The following is an 8,672-nucleotide window of genomic DNA, read 5'->3' on the forward strand; positions in this document are numbered from 1 at the left end:
TGGTGATGACGTGCATCACGGCGTCGTCCATCGCGTTGCCGGGGAGCGGCTCGGCCTCGACGGGCCGTGGTGCCTTCTCGTTTTCCTCGTTGGCGAGGTTGATTGCAGAGGCGGCGCTTTGGTGGGTTGGCATGCTTGGAAAAGGTGGATGTGCTACAGGCTGCGCTTGTCGCCTCCGTTCGTCGCGCGCCCCCTATGCGCAATATAGCAAGGTGGCGGGAAACAGGTGAGGAAATGGCAGGAAAGGGTGGCGTGTTCATAAAACTCCATCAATTAATGGAAACTTAGCATCGAGCTAGCACAAGACGTAGATGATGATCAGATGAACACGGACCACCACTAGGGAACCCGCCGGTGATGAATTCATCAATCCCAAACGGTTGAATACTAGCAAGCGTTTGCCCACAACACACACGGCCTACTCCATCACAAATAGGTTGGATGGATCAACTGTATGCCACGTATCGCACATTGTCAAAAAGTAATGCGGTAGACCTTCTTTAACATGTGTTAAAAAAAACAAGGACCTCGAGGTTAAATTAGCTGAGGGAATGGGGCCTTTCGGCCATTTGACCGAAATGACCCATCCCATCAGCTAATTTAACATCGACGCAACTTCCCATCCAGTCACCCATCCGATGGCTGCTCCAGCTTGAGCACACTTAACTTGATAGTTTTCTTACATGAGTTACTGGTGGAACAACTAGTCCTTGCTGATAGGAATGCCTCTTCGCATCCTTATGGCGTATCCGGATGACCGCCCGTCCCACATGGCCAATAGATGTTGTGTAGACATAGCATATCACATACGTCTTATTAGAAGCAATCGTCTACGTTATTATCGGTCTTCGCACACATTTCTGATTACAGACTTGTTTGCCGCGTATCACACACATCTTGTTATATTGAACCATTTTTGTTCTCTTGCCTAATCACAAACAGTTCATCCGAGTGAACCGTATGATGTACATCGCACACACCTTCATCTGGTTGCCCGTTTCTTTTGTTCCTCCTCATCGCAAACAGTTATTTGAACTAAATCTTATGCCCTTCATCGCACATGCAACTAAAACCTGAACTGTGTTTGATGCATCCGTCATCGCAAATGTTTTATACATTTCTGACGGTTTTCCTACACCACCGTTTGCGATCATTGCATCGCACACAGTTTCTCGAAGGGTCTCTGATCGTAGTGTCGCGTTAGCAGCATCCTGCAGTAGTGCAAGCCTGTTTACCAATGCGTGAAAAATACATTCATCTTCAATACCACAGATCGAGCACGTACCTAGAATAGTTTGATGGTCTTTTACCATGTTAACTTGAACCGTCAAACTATTAGAAGCATCCCTCCAAGCAAAGATTCTAATTTTCCGGGGGAAATTAGCCTTCCAAATTATATTCCAGAGGCTCCTTTCCTCATTCATGGCACCACTAGAATTCCCGGAATCACCCTTCGATTGCTTAAAATTCAGTGCGAGTCTATACACACTCTTCACCGAGAATAAACCACTTTTCTCATGGTGCCACGCGATAAGATCTCCCTCACCCAAATTCAGAGTACGCAACTTTAAATTTTTTCTCTGCATCATGAGGATAAAATAGATGTCTGGTGAGATTTTCATCCCATCTCCTAGACCTACTCATGAGTAATTCAGACACCCATTTGATCCTAGTTCTGTTCGTCTTTGCAGAAATTTTTAGGCCAACTTTCTTGCAATCCAATTATCCTTCCAAATATTTATACTAGTACCATCAAAAACTCTCCATATGATGCCCTTTTTCAGCAGCTCAAGGCCATGCATAATACCTTGCCAGGTAAGGGACGTTGCTTGAGGGAAAACAGTATCAATAAGATGCCCAAGAGGATAATATTTAGCTTTCATCACCTTTGCACATGCAGGGTACGGAAAATCCAATAAACGCTAATAAAAAATTGATCTCACCTAATGTGAGATCCTATGCTAGTCTTGCACTGTGTTCTAGTGTGGGTACACTTTCTCGTGAGGAAATTACAAGAATCGTCCTGAAATTTGTCGACGAGTAATGATATAGTCATCTGTTTGAAAAACACTTCCAATACGGTACTTATACATGAAAATACATTTCATCCACAGTCCTAGATACGGTTATGTGTACGCTCGTGCGTTGTGCTGTCCACACGTACCCCATCGCGCATGTGATGGGCGTTTTGCAGAAAACCCTCTTGCTTTCCACGTAACCAAGCCGCACCCCACAATTTCCGGCAACAGTCTGAACTTTGCCATGCGGCCCATTCCAACAACACAAATTCATTCCTGGCCCGTGGTCAAGGAAGACCGCGTCGCACAGCAATAACATGTGATCGTTGATTTGGTGTCAACTTGGAGAGGCACTCAAGCCGGTGATCTAGCGTGGTTGGCACTGGCGTTCTCATCGCCTCATCTTAGTTGGTCCGATGGGCATACGATGGCCAGAGCACGGCCCCTTCTCGCAGTACATGTACGACCATTGGCATACAAACTCAATCGATTTGCTGCTCATTTGTGAAACGAGTTTGTATTGTTTTTACCATAAATCGTGGCTGCTTTGAGCTCATTCGCCTAGAGTTTACCCCGCATCATAGGGTTTAGTCCATGGTTTTATTTTTTTGTTTTTGGTTTTTGGTCGTTTGATAGATGAAGTCACCGACTTCTACACCATAGAGCTAGTGCATGCCGGATTTCTCTTTGGTACTGGAGCAAATAAGGCATATTTGAATGGAAAGAAGGCTTTTATGATTTCTGTGATGATAGGGGAAGTTGCATGTCGATATTTGATGATTTGGTATAGGATCTGGGTATGAGATGGCAGGAAGAATAAAAACATTTTTGATGATTCCGAAAATGCAAATCAATGAGCAAGGACGTAACCTTATTTACTCCCAAATTCAGAATTGAGAATTATTGGAAGAAGATGAGAGCATATGACAAAATATTACAGAAAAGTTTAGGAGAACTTGTGCAAGAAGAGTGAAACATGAAAATTGAACAACAAAAGCTTTCCAGAGCAAGGAGACATGCACTACTGGAATCAGGATCTTTGCCATCAGCCAGTTCTTTGCCATCAGCTTAAATAAAGCTGACGGCAAAGAAAGAGCGGACGACAAAGAAGGTGTTTGCCGTTAGCCTTCTCTTTGCCGTCAGCTAGCAAACGGCATAGAATCTTTGCCGTCTACTAGCAGACGGCAAAGATGGTGGGTGGCGGACTGTAAGAACGACCTAACGGCCAGTTTCTTTGCCGTCAGCTAGCGGAGGGCAAAACTTGAAAATCAGAAACTTTTGCGCCCAGTAAATTAGTTTTCATAATTCACAGAAACGTGCTTTTGATCTGATTCTTTTTGCTCTGGATTGGTACACAAATTGCTCAAGTTTTCCTAATTTAGTAGAATTTTTTGAGTTACAGAAGTATGGAAAGTTACCAGATTACTACAGACTGTTCTGTTTTTGACAGATTCTGTTTTCTATGTGTTGTTTGCTTATTTTGATGAATCTATGAGTAGTATCGGAGGGTATGAACCATAGAGAAGTTGGAATAAAGTAGATATTACACCAATATGAATTTAGAATGAGTTCACAACAGTACCTAAGTGGTGATTTATTTTCTTATACTAACGGAGCTTACGAGTTTTCTGTTAAGTTTTGTGTTGTGAAGTTTTCCAGTTTTGGGTAAAGATTCGATGGACTATGGAATAAGGAGTGGCAAGAGCCTAAGCTTGGGGATTCCCAAGGCACCCCAAGGTAAAATTCAAGGACAACCAAAAGCCTAAGCTTGGGGATGCCCCGGAAGGCATCCCCTCTTTCGTCTTTGTCTATCGGTAACTTTACTTGAGGCTATATTTTTATTCACCACATGATATGTGTTTTGCTTGGAGCGTCATTTTATTTTATTTTGTTTTTCTTGCTGTTTGAATAAAATCGCAAGATCTGAAATTCTTAAATGTTAGAGAGTCTTCACATAGTTACAAAATTATCCGACTACTCATTGATCTTCACTTATATCTTTTGGAGTAGTTTGTCGTTTGCTCTAGTGCTTCACTTATATCTTTTAGAGCACGGCGGTGGTTTTATTTTGAAGAAATAGATGAACTCTCATGCTTCACTTATATTATTTTGAGAGTCTTTAGAACAGCATGGTAATTTGCTTTGGTTATGAATTTATTCCTAATATGATAGGCATCCAAGATGGGTATAATTAAACTTTCATATAGAGTGCATTAAATACTATGAGAAGTTTGATACTTGATTATTGTTTTGAGATATAAAGATGGTGATATTAGAGTCGTGCTAGTTGAGTAATTGTGAAATTGAGAAATACTTGTGTTGAGGTTTGCAAGTCCCGTAGTATGCACGTATGGTAACCGTTGTGTGACAAATTTGAAGCATGAGGTGTTCTTTGATTGCCTTCCTTATGAGTGGCGGTCGGGGATGAGCGATGGTCTTTTCCTACCAATCTATCCCCCTAGGAGCATGCGCGTAGTGCTTGGTTTGATGACTTGTAGATTTTTGCAATAAGTATGTGAGTTCTTTATGACTAATGTTGAGTCCATGGATTATACGCACGCTCACCCTTCCATCATTGCTAGCCTCTTCGGTACCGTGCATTGCCCTTTCTCACCTCGAGAGTTGGTGCAAACTTCGCCGGTGCATCCAAACCCCGTGATATGATACGCTCTATCACACATAAGCCCCCTTATATCTTCCTCAAAACAGCCACCATACCTACCTATTATGGCATTTCCATAGCCATTCCGAGATATATTGCCATGCAACTTTCCGCCATTCCGTTTATTATGACACGCTCCGTCATTGTCATATTGCTTTGCATGATAATGTAGTTGACATTGTATTTGTGGCAAGGCCACCATTCATTTTTCATACATGTCACTCTTGATTCATTGCCCATCCCGGTACACCACCGGAGGCACTCATATGGAGTCATATTTTGTTCTAGTATCGAGTTGTAATCCTTGAGTTGTAAATAAATAGAAGTGTGATGATCATCATTATTGGATCATTGTCCCGTGTGAGGAAATAAAAAAAAAGGAGAGAAAGGCCAAAAAAAGAGAAGGCCCCCCAAAAAATAGAAAGGCCAAATAAAAAAAGAGAAGTCCCAAAAAAATGAGAGAAAAAGAGAGAAGGGGCAATGTTACTATCCTTTTTCCACACTTGTGCTTCAAAGTAGCACCATGATCTTCATGATAGAGAGTCTCTTATTTTGTCACTTTCATATACTAGTGGGAATTTTTCATTATAGAACTTGGCTTGTATATCCCAACGATGGGCTTCCTCAAAATGCCCTAGGTCTTCGTGAGCAAGCAAGTTGGATGCACACCCACTTAGTTTCTTTTGTTGAGCTTTCATACATTTATAGCTCTAGTGCATCTGTTGCCTGGTAATCCCTACTCCTCGCATTGACATCAATTGATGGGCATCTCCATAGCCCGTTGATTAGCCGCGTCGATGTAAGACTTTCTCTTTTTTTGTCTTCTCCACACAACCTCCGTCATCATATTCTATTCCACCCATAGTGCAATGTCCATGGCTCGCGCTCATGTATTGCATGAAAGTTGAAAAAGTTTGAGAATACTAAAGTATGAAACAATTGCTTGGCTTGTCATCGGGGTTGTGCATGATGAGAGCATTTTGTGTGATGAAGATGGAGCATGGCCAAACTATACGATTTTGTAGGGATGAGCTTTCTTTGGCTATGTTATTTTGAGAAGACATAATTGCTTGGTTAGTATGCTTGAAGTATTATTATTTTTATGTCAATATTAAACTTTTGTCTTGAATCTTTCGGATCTAAACATTCATGCCACAATAAAGAAAATTACATTGATAAACATGCTAGGTAGCATTCCACATAAAAAATTAAGTTTTTATCATTTACCTACTCGAGGACGAGCGGGAATTAAGCTTGGGGATGCTTGATACGTCTCCAACGTATCTATAATTTTTGATTGTTCCATGCTTATCCATCTAGGATGTTTTATATGCTATTTTATATGATTTTTGGGACTAACCTATTAACCTAGAGCCCAGTGCCAGTTTTTGTTTTTTTTTCCTTGTTTTTGAGTTTTACAGAAAAGGAATACCAAACGGAGTCAAATTGACGTGCCAATTTTTGATGATTTTTTATGGACCAAAAGAAGCCCCGGGAGTAAAAGAGTTGGGCCAGAAGAGTCCCGAGCCATCCACGAGGGTGGGGGGCGCGCCCTACCCCCCTAGGCGCGTCCCCCTATCTCATGGATGACTCGGAGACCCCGTGACGTGAGACCTACGCCAAAAATTCCTATAAATACACAAACCTCCAGAAAATAACCTAGATTGGGAGTTCGGCCATCTCAAGCCTCTATAGCCACCGAAAACCAATCGGGACCCTGTTCCGGCACCCTGCCGGAGGGGGGATCCCTCACCGGTGGCCATCTTCATCATCCCGGTGCTCTCCATGACGAGGAGGGAGTAGTTCACCCTCGGGGCTGAGGGTATGTACCAGTAGCTATGTGTTTGATCTCTCTTTCTCTCGTGTTCTTGATTCGGCACGATCTTGATGTATCGCGAGCTTTGCTATTATAGTTGGATCTTATGATGTTTCTCCCCCTCTACCTTCTTGTAATGAATTGAGTTTTCCCTTTGAAGTTATCCTATCGGATTGAGTCTTTAAGGATTTGAGAACACTTGATGTATGTCTTGCGTGGGATACCCGTGGTGACAATGGGGTATTCTATTGATTCACTTGATGTATGTTTTGGTGATCAACTTGCAGGTTCCGTGACCTTGGGAATCTATGCATAGGGGTTGGGACACGTTTTCGTCTTGACTCTCCGGTAGAAACTTTGGGGCACTCTTTGAAGTTCTTTGTGTTGGTTGAATAGATGAATCTGAGATTGTGTGATGCATATCGTATAATCATACCCGCGAATACTTGAGGTGACATTGGAGTATCTAGGTGACATTAGGGTTTTGGTTGATTTGTATCTTAAGGTGTTATTCTAGTACAAACTCTAGGATAGATTGATCAGAAAGAATAACTTTGAGGTGGTTTCGTACCCTACAATAATCTCTTCGTTTGTTCTACGCTATTAGTGACTTTGGAGTGACTCTTTGTTGCATGTTGAGGGGTAGTTATATGATCCAGTTATGTTATTATTGTTGAGAGAACTTGCACTAGTGAAAGTATGAACCCTAGGCCTTGTTTGCTATCATTGCAATACCGTTTATGCTCACTTTTATCGCTTGCTACCTTGTTGTTTTTATATTTTCAGATTACAAATACCTATATCTACCATCCATATTGCACTTGTATCACCATCTCTTCGCCGAACTAGTGCACCTATACAATTTACCATTGTATTGGGTGTGTTGGGGACACAAGAGACTCTTTGTTATTTGGTTGCAGGGTTGTTTGAGAGAGACCATCTTCATCCTACACCTCCCACGGATTGATAAACCTTAGGTCATCCACTTGAGGGAAATTTGCTACTGTCCTACAAACCTCTGCACTTGGAGGCCCAGCAACGTCTACAAGAAGAAGGTTGTGTAGTAGACATCACACCGCGGCCCCCACCCCCGACCCCCGCCCCTCTGCCCCGCCCCGTCACCGCCTCCTCCTCGCCTCATCTCTGTTTAGGTTTCTATGGCATTTTTTGGTGTAACCTACCTAGCTGTGTAGTGGTTGCTTGGCTTGGTTGGTAGACCTGATCCAGGACAAGAAACATAGTACTTGAATGGGTTTCAAGAATAACAAAAGAAACATAGTACTTGAATCAACAGTTGTTGGTTTATATGAGGCAATGGTTGGTGCGCCTGGAGCACGGAACTGGTCTCACATGCCCGGATTTGTGAACGCTGGTTGTTAATGGCTGGCTGGATGAAAAGTCTCCCAAGAAGGGAAAACCAGCTGGGGGTTGCGGCGATAATCGTTCATCGCAAATTTTGCGTATTTATGCGCCACTAGCTTTTATTGGTTGCTTCACCTCCTAAAGTCTTCCGCTGAGGAGAGGCTTTACTGAAACTTTCCAAGATTGTGAGTGTAAGGTTCAATGCTTTAGGCTTTAGCCAAATGATTTATACAAGCTGGAATGCAACTTACAGTGTTTCTATTTGCACGAGTGAAGGTAATGTGAGGTGAGCAGCTCTAGGTTGGTTTGGTAAAAGATATTATTGGTTACTGTCAGCAGTTACCAACTCAACGTCTCGACCAAGATGAAGTCTTCCCAAAGATGCCATCACCATATACAGGGATTTAATGGATTTGTGCAAGCAAAGTTGGTATTCATTAAAGTACAAAAGAACAAAATCACTCAGTCGATTACCTCTGCAACTCAAGTGATTTTGTAACTCCAGTGCCTCATATTATGACAATATGTTTTCAGAAATCACCTGCACAATCAATGTTTGTAAGTGTATGTAGCTGAAGGCAACAGTAATGTCAACTTAACATTAATACATCTTGTTCAAAAAAATGAAAAGCAGATTGTAGCTAGATGAACAGGCTCCTCGATGCATGCTCTTCTAGATTGTAGACCTCAAATGTGTGCAAGTGCAGAGAGAAATAACTTGGAAATAAAAGACCTTGAAGAACGCACATCCAATCAAAACATCCCAAGTGCTAATCAAGAAATGCAAGACCAAACTACTCTAGTGCAGCAGGGC

Source organism: Aegilops tauschii, chromosome 2 (assembly GCF_002575655.3).
Source record: "Aegilops tauschii subsp. strangulata cultivar AL8/78 chromosome 2, Aet v6.0, whole genome shotgun sequence".
NCBI lineage: Eukaryota > Viridiplantae > Streptophyta > Magnoliopsida > Poales > Poaceae > Aegilops > Aegilops tauschii.